At 46.3% G+C, this 15945-nt stretch overlaps 1 protein-coding gene across 8 annotated transcripts in view; it reads right to left on the bottom strand.

Annotated features, from left to right (window-relative positions):
• LOC121282743 (ras-related protein Rab-34-like) overlaps positions 1–15945 on the bottom strand; it is a 66682-nt gene that overhangs the window by 25586 nt on the left and 25151 nt on the right. The window lies entirely within an intron of this gene.

Below are 15945 nucleotides of genomic sequence, written 5' to 3'. Positions count from 1 at the left end.
AACATCATGGAGACGCTCGTCCAGCAGAATGCCAAGTTTCTGTCAGGGGTGTGCGCAGACCTGCGCTCCATCTCTGTACCCTTGGTCGAGATCTTGCTGTGGCACCTCGACCTCCCTTCAGGTGCCTCTTGTCCTCAAGGAGTAAGGCAGGGGCTCTCAGGCACCCAAAGGGAGGGGGAGCAGCTGTTGGACACCCCTGGGACCTCCACTCAGGACTCTCTGAGGGTGCTTAGTCCTTGGAATTCCCCCTTGCCTGTGATCCCTTCAGCTTCACCCTCTGTGACTGCAGAGCGAGCAGCTGCCCCACAGCTGGACAGCCAAAGTAAGCTGGGGTCCTTCAGGTCTCAGGCCTCCAGAGGACATACGCCAAGGTCATCCAAGGCAACAGGCTGCCTCCACCCCGGTTGTGGATTTCGGGGGAGCACCTAGACGAAGTGGTAGGAAACGAAAGATTAAGAAGTTATGATTTCACATGTGGTTGCACAGTTGCAATATGATTGTTAAATGTTATTACACTTTTGTAAATGGACTATCTCGCTGATGTGGTTTAACTGAGATTCATAGTCATTGTGCACCCTCCACCCCATTTTCAGGGGGACACCCCAGGCTGGGTCTATCTTCCCCAGAATTATGCATGTGCAGGGAGGTAAGGATCTTTGCCTGGGCCCTTGTACAAGAAGCCTCCAACACATACTGAGCCTTTGACCTTCACATGCCCATCTGTTGAAATGCCTTAGCATTGTCGGTACTACATGCTGGGGTTCTCCTTCAGTTGTCCAGTTGAGCTGACCTCTTGCTCCACCCAACCCCACTGACCCAACTCCCATGCAGCATCTCGAGATCCCCACCTCAAAGCCAAGGTGCGTGTGACTTTTCAGGTTGAGTCCAACACTTTCCAACCTCTCCCCGTGACCCACACCCCCTCCCCCATAACCACTGAGTCCCCTGGTGTGACCTTAGACCTCCATACAGTCACCCTATAATTCTCCCCCATTACCCTCCATCCCACGGAGGTGAATGACCATGTCTCTACCTTCACGGAGAGCCCACCCCCATGACAATAGAAAAGGCCCCCCTCATCCTGCTGACCCCCAGAATTCCATTTTACTTCCATGTGCCCTCCAAGAACACTCAGTGTCCCTTCACCCATCAGCGCAGGACTCTCACCCTCCCACCTACCGGCTCCCACTGTCCCCTTTAACCCTTACCATCCCCTCCCAACAACAATTACCTCAGTATGCCCCCAGGACTCATAGAAACACAGAAAATAGGAGCAGGAGAAGGTCATCGGCCCTTCGAGCCTGCTCTGCCATTCAATATGATTTTGACTGATCCACATCGCAATGCCATATTCCCACTATCTCCCCATACCCCTTGATGCCAGAATTCTATCTATTTCCTTCTTAAATATATTCAGTGACTTGGCATCCACAGCCTTCTGTGGTAGAGAATTCCATAGGTTCACCACCCTCTGAGTGAAAAAGTTTCTCCTCATCTCAGTCCTAAATGGTCTACCCATATCCTGAGACTATGACCCCTTGTTCTAGACCCCCCCAGCCAGAGGAAACATCATTCCTGCATCCAGTCTGTCCAGCCCTGTCAGAATTTTATATATTTCAATGAGATCCCCTTCATTCTTCTAAACTCCAGTGAATACAGGCCTAGTTGGCCCCATCTCTCCTCATACGACAATCCTGCCATCCCAGGAATCAGTCTGGTGAACCTTCGCTGCACTCCCTCTATGGCAAGTATATCCTTTCTTAGGTAAGGAGACCAAAACTGCACACAATACTCCGGGTGTGGTCTCACAAAGGCTCTGTACAGCTGTAGTAAGACATCCTTGCTCCTGTACTCAAGCCCCTTTGCAATGACATCGCGGACCCCTCTTTCTGAACCCTTTCCCTCTCCTACCCCCATGCCTGTTCATGACTGCATACCAGCTACCCCATTTGCACCTGCACACCCTCCCTTGCCCATTCACACTTCCACACCCCTCCCATGCCCATTCACACTTGCATACCCTCCCATGCCCATTCACAACTGCACATCACATCCTCGCCCGCACTCCGCCATTCCACTTCCCACCCTCCCGCTCCATAAACCACCTCACCCATTTCATGGCCACCGCAGCTTCTCTCTCTTTCCCCTATCCCCGGCCCCCCCTAGGGCTCAACACCCACCGCCACCTCTTCAATCACCTCCCCCCTGTCTAATCCCCAACCCCACCCCAGCACAGACCATCACCGTCCAAAAGTGCCTCATGCAGCTGATCACCTGCAGCGCAAAGATCCACATCCTGGAAGCTCCTGCAGTGTGAAGATCAACGTCTTGGGTGGTCCTGCAGTGCAGGGATCCATATGGTTGATATTCCACTGCTGAATACCCCTGCCCTGCATGGGAAAGATCTACTCATGCTAAGAAGATGGATGCCATTCCGAACGCAAGCTGCCAACTTATCACAGGTTGTTTAAAACCAACAAACACCAACAGCCTATATATCCTGGTGGGTATCGCTCCCCCTGATATAAGGAGAACGGTAGCCAGCAAGAAAGAGTGACTTCATCAAACATCAGATGAGAGGCACCCTCTACATGGTCATACACCTATACCCAACCGCCTAAAGTCAAGGAAAAGCTTCATGAACAGTGTTGTTCCATTACATCAACCCCATCTGAAGCCGGCATTGCCTTGTGGAAAGACCGGCTCGCCAGTCTCGAGCAACCCCCAGCGATGGAAATTCTACTGGATGAAAACCTTCCCCCAGGAGCTAACTGCAACCGGGCAACCTGGAAGTGCCTTAACAGACTTAGGACTGGTGTAGATCATTCAAAGGTGTCACTAAGCAAATGGGGATATACAACCTGCCGACAACTTGTGAATGTGGAACTGAGCCACAGACTATGCAACATCTCCTGCAATGCCTATCGCTAGAGGAACCCTGCACTGTTGCAGATCTTGCCGAATTCAACAAGGCGCTAAAACATGTCCAGTTCTGGCTGGGCCATGTATAGACTGTCCGTGGACACGATAAGACGATATGGTTGATGCTCCAACTACCCACTGTTGCATGTGCTTCCAGGGTTCACGGTCACTAGAGACCTCCATATTCCAATTTCCGCAAGCTGACCGAGGCCTTCTGCAGGCGAGTCCCGACATGTCCAGGTCACAGTGGTCCAGACGTGTTCCGGACCGGCGTAATATCCCGTTGGCAGAAGGGATAAATGGACGGGGGGAGCAATTTCAGTCGGGCCTTCATCTGCATCCCATTAACAGGATGCCTCTGGCAGGAATGGCGATCTGCACACGTTCCCCCCATCATTTCTCGCTGGCAGGAAACCGATTTTTCAGCTCCCGCCCCATTGTTCCCCCCCACCGCCTCCCCACCACCTGTCCGCCATTACACCCACTGCCGTTGGGACTGAAAAATCCCGGCCAAAGTCTTTCATCTCTGCTAGAATAAGTGTAAATTAAAAGCAAGTATTTGATCGCCTCTCTCTGCACTTTCAGGGATCTTTGACCAGTTTGCTAGAATTTTCCAGAGGGGCGTATACAGCTCCAACTTCTATAGCAAATTGCATAAATATGTGGTGAATCATTGTTAGAAACTAGACACATGCAACTCAACAATAATATGTTGATAGCAAATTCCACAGCATTCACAACCTCACCCGGAGAAGTCATAAGGGTAGCTGGTTTGAGAAATGGAAAACTTGGCAAAGATGTGCCAAGCGATGCTTTTCTGGAGCTAAGACAGAACCGAAGGGGCTTCACTGCACAGCTGGAAGGTTCTGCATTTGATCTGGAAGTGTTTAATGCTGACTCCATGTGGGTTGCCAAAATAAGCAGCCCATGAATAATAAGCCTGGCCTGATGATTTACTCACACAGGGGCCATCAAACTGGTTGGAAAGGAGGTGCTTCTGAGAATATTCTCTGATGAAAGCAGGGAAAATGCAGATATTAAGTTTTACATAAAGTCACAAATATATAGATAATACACACCCACAAAGGTCACTGGTTGCTGATATTTTACACCACCTTAGGAGTAAGACCTCAGAAAATTTCCTGGACCGCTGAAAATAAATATTTAATAACTGCTCTGATGATCATCTGTTAGCAATATTATTGTGAGGATCTTCCTTCTGTTTGGCATTTCTAGCAAATCATAAAAATTTGCTTGTCAAACCTCTTTTCAGTTAGAAAGAGTGAATGGGAGAAAGCTACACAAGTAAATTTACAATGTCACACTGGTGACCACAGGAATCCTCACCTCAGTGCGTGTTGATTCGATGCCTAAAGCTATCTTTCTGTTGCCTGAGAGCAGTGGCAGTTACACAGGGACCTTGTGTACAGGTCTCACACCAGTTGTTACCCAAGGTAAATTCCAGCAGGTCAGAAGTCAATACCACTAGTAGGGGCCTTAATGCAACTTAGGAACCTCTCACTTTTGTTTCTTTTTAAAAAAACAACATGCACTTGCCTCTTCCGTTTTAACCTTTGCTCAATTTGACAGCAGCTCCTGGGTTTATATTAACAAGGCCCAGTTACATAGCTACACCTAAGTGTGGCACATTTACAGTTGTATGTATGTACACAGAGCTATCTTAGCAACCACACATTAATCAAACTTCAGCAACATAATGGAACATCCTTTGTTGAGCAAATAGATGCAGCATGTATAACCCAAACTAATTTCTCCGCAAAAATAGAGGTTGGTAAACAATACTTCCTGCATTTAGCACATTACTTTTTTAATTTAGAAAATATGAACATGATTTTTCATTCCCTAATTAGTAATAACTACTGTAATGATATCTACAATATATGATTAACCTATAGGTTGCTGACCTTTACTAAGATTCAAACACTGTCCTGCAAAGGTGTCATGACTAGCAGGCTGATGTACGAATCTGTCAATTGATGCAGTTCACAGGGTCTGGGCTTCACTGGCTGGGCCAGCATTTATTGCCCATTGCCAGTTGCCCTGGAGCAGGTGATGGTGAGCTGCCTTCTTGAACCGCTGCAGTCCATGTGGTGTAGGTACACCCACAGTGCTGTTAGGGGGGGGTAGTTCCAGGATTTTGACCCAGACTGGGGATTTTGACTAATCCAGATTTGTCCTACAAATGTGAAAAAAGAGACTTGTGCTATTTTTCATCAATAACAACAACTTAAACTTATACAGCACTGTTGGATCCAAGTCTCTAGTTTAGTCGAACTAACGGATCCAGGTTGCACGCTTGTTTCAGGATAGCCAATTTGGTACCATAAGCAGGGTAGGTCAGTAAACAGTTCTTATGTAGAACACATTCTAATTATTTACAAATGAACTCAGCAGCTACCCTTGTGTGCTTTCAACTCAAACCCTGTCTCTAACATTACAGACTCTAACTCTACACTGCTCACTACTGACTACTGAGGAAGCCCACGCTACTCTGCTATTGGATACTAAGATCACGTGATCTTCCATTATAACATTCTTCTTAAAGGTATATTACACATCAGATTACCACAAGCACCTTTAACGTAATGAAATATTGCAAGACACTTCCCAAAAGCATTCTAGAGGAAAATTAGACATCGAGTCACATCAGGAAGTATTCGGGAACATGGCAAAAAGCTTGTTCAAAAGGAAAAAAAGAGAGACAGGAGGCTTAGGGAGGAAATAGAGCTTAGGGCCTAGGCAGCTGAAGGCTCAGACACAGGGTGGAATGATTAAAGTCGAGGATGCTCAAGAGGCCAGAATTAGAGGAGTGCAGATATCTCAGGGGGTTGTGGGGCTGGAGGAGAATACATAGATAGAGAGGGGCGAGAGTGTAAGGACCGATCTAATGGTTTGTAAGGCCTGTATTCCTAGCACTTGTGTGGCTGTGAAACATGGATGACTTATGGATACCAAGAAAAGAAGCTCAACAATTCCCATCTTCGCTGTCCGTGGTTCATTATAGATATATCCTGGCATTACAAAATCACGCATGTGCCCGTCGTCTCAAAGGTTCCCCAGCATTCATCAAACAGAGACAGCTTCATTAGCCCGGGCACAACAGCAGGATGGAAGACGGTTGCGTAACCGAGAACTTCCTGCATGGTGAGGTAGCCGGGGTCAGCCGACCAGTGGAATGCCCAAAGCTCTGCTTCAAGGATTCCTGCAAGCACGACAACAAGGCCCTAAACATCGGTGATCGCACCTGGAGTCACTAGCTGACGATAGCGGAAAATGGCGACATCTCCTGTGGGCCGACATGCTCCACCACGATGACCAGCGGCTTGGCAACAGGCGCCAACGCTGTAAACAACAACCCACAATGACACCTGGAAGCTTCATATGTGGCATTTGTGGTAGAACCTGCCTCTCAAAGATTGGCTTCTCCAATTATAGGAACATGGGACCTAGGAGCAGAAATAGCCCCTCCAGTCTGTTCTGCCATTCAATAAAATCATGGCTGATATGGCTGTGGTCTCAACTCCACTTTCCTATCTGCCCCCCCATAATGCTTGACTTTTTATCTATCTAAAATCTAACTCTGCCTTGAATAAATTCATGACCCAGCCTCCACTACTTTCTGGGGAAGAGAATTCCACAGACTAACGACCCTTTAAAGAAAAAAAAAATTCTCCTTATACTATTAGCAAGGGTGCGCCATATGAAGACACTCCCAAGGGAAACGGATTGTTTGCTGCATGTCCATCATCTTTCACAGATGGAAGGATGGAAGAGGAGGATGAGGAGGAGGGACGAGGCGACGGAGGGATTTAAAAACAAGGATGAGAATGTTCAAATCAAGCCACTGCTTGACCAGAAGTCAAGACTTAATACACTCAAGAACAATCCAATAATAATAACATTGGAGAATTGAACTCTCATTTGGAGGGATGGTGTCTGAATTGAAGGTCTGAATTCCATTCAGGTTCCACATCCCTACCTGGCTGAACTTTACCAGTTTTCGACAGGGTTGTTAGGAGTTATACCTTAAGTAACTCAGAGTGCTGGTGAGCAAGAGAGAGCAAGAATAATGCGAGTTGTGCAGAATGATTTTTGGACACCAAGGCAATCGAGAGGATAATGCAGGAAAATAGAGTTGAGGTAGAAGATGAGCCACAATCCTAGAGAAGGGCGCAGCAGCTTGAGGGGACGTATGGCCGACTTTTGCTCCTATTTCTTGTAATCTTACATGGTGAAGTCCACCTACCTATCAGGCTGAAGGGCGAAAATAAAGAGGAGATATTCGGCACTGGTGAAGAGAAAGAAGGTGAAGCACTGTATGTGGTGTACCAATGTGTTGTATTTTAGACGTGATCTTGGTTGTCTTTCTATTTCCCACCTGACAGTCAAACAATTTGTTAATCTGGTTGGCTGCCAGTTGGGAAATGGAAGAACAAAATATTAATGAGGTCCTGCCATTGGCATCAACACCACATTCTCCAGGTCCCTCCTGCACTTCATTGCCCTCTCTTTCCCTATCCTCTCTCTCATTCATGATCCTCCCTCCTTTATCATCCTCTCTTCCTTTCCCTCTCTCCTCTTTCTCTCCTTCATTACTCTCTCCCTTTCCCTCCCTCGTTCATTGCCCTCTGTCTCTGTTTCCTTCTCTCCTTCATTGCCCTCTGTCTCTGTTTCCTTCTCTTCTTCATTGGCCTCTCTCTCCCTTTTCCTCTCTCCTTCATAATCCTTTCTTTCCCTATTCTTTATTGCCCTCTCTTTCCCTATCCTCTCTCACCTTCATTATCTCTTTCATTATACTATCTCCTTCATTATTCTCTCTCCCTTTCCTTCTCTCCTTCATTGCTGTCTCCTTCACTGCTCTCTCTCTCCCTTTCCCTCCTTCCTTCACTGCCCTCTCTCCTTTTCCCTCTCACCTTTATTGCCCCCGCTCTCTCATTCCTGCACTCCAGCTCCCCAACACCTTCTCTGCCTCCCCTGAACATTGGGGCCACAGCCTCTGTTGCAGGCCTAAGAAGCCTGCAGGAGGATGAATGGCTGCCAACTGTGAGAACTTCAAAATGCAGTGTAAGAATAGCAACCAGAAGGCCTCAAGGCCCAAAGACCCCCCGGGGAGGTGAGACAAAAAGCCAATGTGATAACTGCAGTGCCTTAGAAGCATCAGGGATTATTTTATATGAAATGGTGTTACATTTGTTTTTTAGATAAGTCCTTGCTCCAATCCGAGGGAGGGAAAGTGCAACTACTGCCAACTTCTCTCAAAACTGGTGCTCCATCCTGCTTCATCACCAAGTGGCTGGTGAAAGATGTCTGGTGTGTTGTGTCTGCGGCAGGAAGAACACACATGTCCTTCTCACCCAGCCTGCACAAGTCTTCTCCCCTTTTTCATTTCTCTTCCCCTTAGAACTAAGCATTTCCTAGGCTGGTGAGTAGGAAAATCACCTCCCAATCTCTGTGCAAATTATTATAACCCACTTAACCACACAAACTAACATGAACAGCTATAAAATAGCAAAAAAAAATGACTGATGAATATGAAACATTGCTGTTATCATGTCTTTGCATGCTACAGGTACTTAACACATTAACATGTGAAGGGAAATAATCTCTACACTTCATATTTGCCTTCATTGCCATCTCTTCCCTCTTTTCTTTATTGCCAGTCATTTCTCTCTTTCCCTCCTTCATTGCTCTTTCTCTCTTCCCTTCCTCTCTCCTTCATTATACTCTCTCTCCTTCATTATCCTTTCTTTCTCTCTCCTTCATTGCCCTCTCTCTTTCCCTATGCTCTCTCTCCTTCACTATCCACCATCTTTCAGTATTCTCTCCCTTTCCCTCTATAAGACCATAAGACATAGGAGCAGATGTAGGCCACTTGGCCCATTGAGTCTGCTCTGCCATTCAATGAGATCTGATTATCCTCAATTCCACTTTCCTGCCTTTTCTCCCATAACCCTTGATTCCCTTACTGATTAAAAATCTGTCTATCTCAGCCTTGAATATATTTAACGACCCAGCTTCTACAGCCCTGTGTGGTAAAGCATTCCACGGGTTAATTACACGCAGAAGAAATTCCTCCTCATCTCTTTTTTAAATGGGCGACCCCTTACTCTGAGATTATGCCCTCTGGTCCTAGACTCTCCCACAAGGGGAAACAACCTCTCAGCATCTACCTCTCAAGCCCCCTAAGAACCTTATATGTTTCAACAAGGTTGCCTCTCATTCTTCTAAACTCCAGTGAGTACAGGCCCAACCTGCTCAATCTCTCCTCATAAGAAAATCCTTCCATACCTGGGATCAACCTAGTGAATCTTCTCTGGACTGCCTCCAAGGCCAGTATATCTTTCCTTAGATAAGAGGACCAAAACTGTTCACAGTATTCCAGGTGTGGTCTAACTAGTGCCTTGTATAGTTTTACCAAGACTTCCATATTTTTATACTCCATTCCCTTCTATTGTGCGTGATGGCCCTGGTTTAGGATGCTGAATTAACTGCTCTCTCAATGTGCCCTCCAGGTCCCTCCTGCACTTCATTGCCCTTTCTTTCCTTATCCTCTCTCTCATTCATGATCCTCCCTCCTTCATCATCCTCTCTTCCTTTCCCTCTCTCCTCTTTCTCTCCTTCATTATTCTCCCTCCTTCATTACACTCTCTCCCTTTCCCTCCCTCGTTCATTGCCCTCTGTCTCTGTTTCCTTCTCTCCTTCATTGTCCTCTCTCTCCCTTTTCCTCTCTCCTTCATAATCCTTTCTTTCCCTCTCTTCTTCATTGCCCTCTCTCTTTCCCTATCCTCTCTCACCTTCATTATCTCCTTCATTATACTATCTCCTTCATTATTCTCTCTCCCTTTCCTTCTCTCCTTCATTGCTATCTCCTTCATTGCCCTCTCTCTTCCTTTCCCTCCTTCCTTCACTGCCCTCTCTCCTTTTCCCTCTCACCTTTATTGCCCCCGCTCTCTCATTCCCTCATCCCTTTATTGTTCACTATCTCTGCTTTTCCTCTTCCCTTCATTACCATCTCATTCCTCTTTCTATCTACCCTCTCCCTTTAGTGCCAATATACTTGAGTATTGCTACTAATGAAAGTAAATCCAGCTGTTATGCGAGCAAATTCCTGTGTTGGTGAAACTTCCTCCCTGCAGAAAAGCAGTGGCTGAGATCCTTGCCATCAACAACACAGTAGGAGCAGCACTGGGGAGAGGGGCCTATTTTAGGGTGATTTTTGACAACAAATGCATACATGGGCTGGACCCCTAACCACCACTCCCCCACCGCCATGTGACTGATGCCTGCCATATATACAGAGAGCAGTCCGCTACTCTATCTTTCTCAGTTAAAACAAACAGAATGCTCAATGTGCAAATTCCTGAGTTATTGTTAGAACATTAGCACCCGTCCCTTGTGTGCAGGCATGTGTAAACATGCTAGCAAGGAAAATGGCCATTTGGGTTCCTTTTCATCACAGCATCTCAACACCCTGATAGAAGCTCAACCAACCAAGCATGAACAGCTGCTCGTGTTTGCTATGCCGGTGTTGGTCTAATAAGCTATCACCTAAGATGTTGAAAGGTTAATGGCCTCACCTGTACAGTGGCTTTAATATAACGAAAGATCCCAGAGCATTTCACAGTGAGAGACTGGCAGGCATTGGGAGAGGGGCTAAAGGATGAGTCAAAGGTCATGAACCTACACCACCTCCACCCCCCCCAAAAGAAAGACACCACAGAAAGAGTAAGATTCTGGCAACGATTCTCTCTGCTCTCTTTTCACATATCTACTTTCATCAGCCAGCATTTTTGCCTCTATTTCATATTTTTTGCATTTGCTGTTTACCTTTCTAAAGCCCAATTGAGATTATCTTAAAAAATAGTTCCTGTCTTGAGAAGGCATTATATGCATCTCTCACCCTTTTAACTTGTGACATATGGACTCAAATCCTACACAGAGCACAAATATCCAAGAGCATTCCCTGCCTTTGCTTTACAGGAAGAGGAGGCCCTAAACTGATGACCCACATCGTCATGGATCTGAAATATCATGAGTTAGCTCCCTGAAGTTATTCATACTAAGTTGGATAGCCAAAAGCAGACAGACTGAGTTATTGGTAGCCAGCTGATGGGGAGGTGGTGGCCTGGTGGGGTTGTCACTGGACTAGTATTCCAGAGACCCAAGGTAATGCTCTGGGGATCATGGCAGATGGTGAAATTTGCATTCAATAAAAAGCTGGAATTAAAAGTTTGATGACTACCACAAAACCACTGTCGTAAAAACCCATCTGGTTCATTAATGTCCTTTAGGGAAGGAAATCTGCTGTCCTTACCTGGTCTGGCCTACATGTGACTCCAGACCCACAGCAATGTGACTGACTTTTAAATGCCCGCTGAACAAGAGCAATTAGGGATGGGCAATAAATGCTGGCCTTGCCAGCAATGTCCACATCCTGTGAACAAATAAAGAACAAATATGCACTCTTCTAAAAAGCTTGGCTTAAAAACAGTTCATGGAACCTCTTCCCACTGGCTATACCACAAACTGAAGATGGGCCAATCAAATCTTAGACCAAGCTTGTGGAGAGTCTGTGCCCCCTCAGCATCACTGGTCATACAAAGGCTTGCTAGAAACACGCAGCGCAGGATGGGATCTAGATTTTCCAGTTTCTGGTTTTATTTCTGTCCCTTCCACCACATTTTTGTGGTGCCGGAGTTGGAGGGGAGTGCGCTGGAAGGGTTGAGAAATCTCAACCTCAAAATACTGTCTACAGGGGGCTACTGTCACCAGTGTTAAGATGTCATTAAGAGTTACTGGCCTCCCACAATCATATCTAATTTATTTTAGTCTCGCTGAGACACACACTCAAGCGTTATAAAACCCTCGGGCAGTGAAGTGCAAGTAATTCATAATAAAAGGCCTGTCCACGCATTCCGTGTGTCGGTTGTCACAGGCTGTTTCCAGGACCTCCAACATTGCCACATTCCTCTGCAGTTTGCTCACTGCAACAGACACGTGACCACTTAAGTTAGACGGTTAAAAACCTCTGCTGATGGAAACAAATTATGACCCAGTTGTCCAGTGGAGAACAGTATAATTTCAGTCATTAGTCAGAACTCTCCTTTCTTCAGTTTTGCTGCTGCTTTTCACGCCTCAGTCACTTGCAATTAAGCGAATGCCTTTCATTCCGAACACGTGGAAAACAGCCAAGATTTCTGTCAGGAGGTGTTCCTGGGATATGGGCACAGCCTTTCTCAGAAAGAAAACGTCCTCTTTCAGAAAAAAAAGTACTTCAAGGAGGTGAATTTCTCCCAGCTTTACTAACAGGAGGCCCAGTGAATAAAGCGTTTACAGTCTCTGTCCATTACCGGTTTAACCTCATCCACATTCGGCTTCTTATTGTGAAGATTAGTTTCTCATACTGTGCCACCGTCTTTAAGCCACCCACGGGCCCAACTCATCCATTACCAATTGCCGCATGCTGGTTTTTTTTGGCCCGAATTCAAAAAACCTTGCCAATGGATAGCATATAGTGTGGGAGGACTGATGAGGCTAAAAATACATTGTCATCAGGAATGTCTATTTGGGAGGTCTAGACTGCATGTTCAAGACATACCAAGAGGAAACGAGGTAAACTCTGCACAGCCATTTGGATCCACGGCTTTTTATCTTTTCGCATTTTGTTCCCTCGACCGTAAGCCTGGCAGCAAATGAACATCTTTTAAAGAAGTTTTATACAGCATTTAGCCGACAGTGTTGATGCTGATGGTAGAGCAGCTATTACAGCAGCATTTTAAATTAAATCAGATGGATTTGCACAGCTCAGGGAGGCACCTCAAAAGGACCACTTTCCTCCCGCCACAGCTAGAACAGCAACATAAACAGCTACCGCTAACAGCCTTCACTTCTTCAGGCCACAAGTAGAAAGCCCATAACCAGGGACGAAAGCTGTGAATCCCGACTTCAAAGCTAGAACCGTGTATGTGATTAGGGTGTTGCTGCTGATGTTATGGAATCCTCCCAGCAGGCTGAACAGGAAGGAGGGGATTTGAATGCAATAGCATCCAGGACAGGCCAAAGCACTTACAAGTCTTTCTTATATTGGTGTCAGGGGGATGTTTGTATCTTGAGATCCCCAATAAAGTCTGGGTCTCACTCAGCCAGCAGTGACCCCAAAGTAAAAGCTGCCGGATGCATTAAATACACCCACCAGAAAGTCACACTTTATACCAGGGGGTGAATTTTACAAAATGGTGGTGGGGGGGGGGGAGCCATATTGCTCGCACCCCCCCCACCAGTAGAAAAGTTGATCGGCAGCTCGTCGACTTTAAAAAGGGCTGCCCTGCAGTGGTAATATGCTGGGCATATTACCTATTAATATAAAACCAGAATTACCTGGAAAAACTCAGCAGGTCTGGCAGCATCGGCGGAGAAGAAAAGAGTTGACGTTTCGAGTCCTCATGACCCTTCGACAGAACTTGAGTTCGAGTCCAAGAAAGAGTTGAAATATAAGCTGGTTTAAGGTGTGTGTGTGGGGGGCGGAGAGATAGAGAGAGAGAGAGAGAGAGGTTGGGGGGGGTGGTTTTGGATTTCCAGCATCCACAGTTTTTTGTTTTTACCTGCTGAGTTTTTCCAGGTAATTCTGTTTTTGTTTTTACCTATTAATATGCCTAAACAAGGTGAGAGGCCCCTCAGGGATAGAGAGTCCCACCCCCCTGAGAGCCGCTAGCCAATCAGATTGGCTGGCAGCTGAGTAGTCCCAGCAGCACTAGAACGCAGTAGTAGCCACCACTGGGACTACAAGGGAGTCCCTAAGAACAAGATCATGGATGCCGCATTTATAGATAAGTCCAGGGTTTTTTGGTCAGGGAGGGATCTTGGACCCTAGTGAGATGGGGGCCGGAATGGGGTGTGATTTGGGGAGGGGAGGTGGGGGGCAGGTTTGAGATGCCAGGAGGTAAGGTACAGGGGGGAGGGCACCATCTTGGGGAGGGGGTGCCCCCAATGGGCACAAAGGACACTTCCAGAAGAGGTGCCCTTCTCTTCTATCCTGCAGTTTACCTGAGTTGGGAAAGTAACAGGTTGGCCACTTTCCTTCCACCTTCCCCCGCTCACCAAATTATGGTAGTGGAGGGGCTGCAAGGCCCTTAACTGGTCTTTAATAGGCAATTTAAGGGCCTCAATAGGCCTAAGGGCAGGCAGATGGTTGGGCTGATGCCTGCCACCACACCCCCCTTGCCCCGCACCCCCCACCATAACATGGGGGGCAGCTTAGGGGCAGGCAGTAAGGCCAGCCACCCGTTTTATTTTATGTACCTCCCACCCCACCTTCAAATATGCTGTTATAAAACGACCCCCCTACCCCAGGTCTTCCCAGTGGTTGGATTGGGTGCACAAGATCAGCATTTCAGAAACCAACAATTCAAAGAGCCACTAACGCCAGCGTAAAAGGGCCTAAGTTCTGCTTAAAGAAGCTGTATTAAAGTCATCATTAAAATACTGCAGCAATCTCAATCCTGATTCACTCTGGTTCAACCTCTCCTGAGAGGAGTCTGGGAGTAAGTCAGGTCCTTTGAAGTTGGCCAAGCAGAATCCAATTTACAGTGTTGCACAGATCTTACAGGTCTTCAAAGGGTCTGAACTTCACAATTATTTCCTGTGCTTTGTAGTTAAGGTTGCACCTCCTATTGCACTTGTATATTGTACATTTTTAGTTGGAATTCAGGGAATAACAGCAGCTAGGAGCCAGATCCAGGCATTGACATGAATTGTCATCTTTCAGTCTTAACCTGGTGTCAGAATTGTAGATCCAAAAGGGAAACCAGTTTACAGACACTAGACTCCCAGAATTGAAACTAAAATATCAAAATAAAAACAGCTTGACAGGGTTGAATCACAGGCTAACAATTCTAGCATGCTAATCTCCAGCAGTAGCTCCATTCTAATCCCAGCCAGGCAGTACTTGAATGTTAATTCTAGGCTGCCAACAATGGAGCTGATCTTTGGATGGCACATATGGGCGGACAACGGGCAGAATAATTATACCACCAAGGGCGCCAGCAAGAGGTTCTAAGCATTTTCATTGTCAGGCCTCAATGGCATAATTTTGGCAAGTTACCAACACGCAACAGGCAGCTTCTGATTGGAGTGGAACAGGGGAGGTTGGAAATTTGGCAACTTGTCTGAAGAATATCCCAGAAGACAAAACTTAAAGGGGGTGGAAAGTGTATTATAAAGAGTTAATGTTAAATATGTAAATGGACAGTCTACATCATCAGTGATGTAAGATCACATGACAACTGAGTATGCTGAAAAATAGTTCTATGTGAAGCCTCGTGCTAATTCTTGTACTGTACATAGTTAGTAGAATTTTCAATTAAAGGTAAATTATACCAACAGCTTTGCCTCGGGCAGTCTTTATCAATCCTGATCAAAGACAAGCTCGTTTAAGACCTACGACAATGATAACAGATGGTAACAGCGGAAAACACTTTGGAAACAGCGCTAAGAGCCCAATGACTGGAGGAAACAGCAAGAGAAAGAACTGGAGGAATAAGTACAGCATGGGAAAAATGCCAACGAAACTCGAAGAAAGGCTATAGTGAGGAAAAGCCATGGAGAAAATCCTATCTTTTCCAGAGTGCTTTGATCAGGTGGAAAACTCGGATCAAGCCGAGCGAGAAGTGGCAGACCTGGGGTCACAGGTTTACCAAGTACAGGACTGCTTCGGGACTAGCAGTGAAGGCTAGCAAGGAATGCCATAGGCAGTGTGCATATGATGTAATGATCAGACAGGGCATAAACAAAGAGATAGCAACACACAAATGGGTTATAAAAGCCCTTGGTGCACAGTTCAGCCTTAGAGAGAACGCCATTATAGAAAGGGGGAAGTGCAATAAACGCACCCAAAGACTGGGAGAGAACCTTCAGTAACGATTCATATCGACCTGCTGAGAATTGTGAATCTGGAGCCTTGAAAGACACATTAATTTGGGATCGCTTTGTTGTAGGGATCTTAGA

The sequence above is a fragment of the Carcharodon carcharias genome, chromosome 10 (assembly GCF_017639515.1).
Source record: "Carcharodon carcharias isolate sCarCar2 chromosome 10, sCarCar2.pri, whole genome shotgun sequence".
In the NCBI taxonomy this organism is placed as follows: Eukaryota; Metazoa; Chordata; class Chondrichthyes; order Lamniformes; family Lamnidae; genus Carcharodon; species Carcharodon carcharias.
Note: the sequence above shows the minus strand (reverse complement) of the source record. Positions and strands in the feature narration are given on the sequence as shown.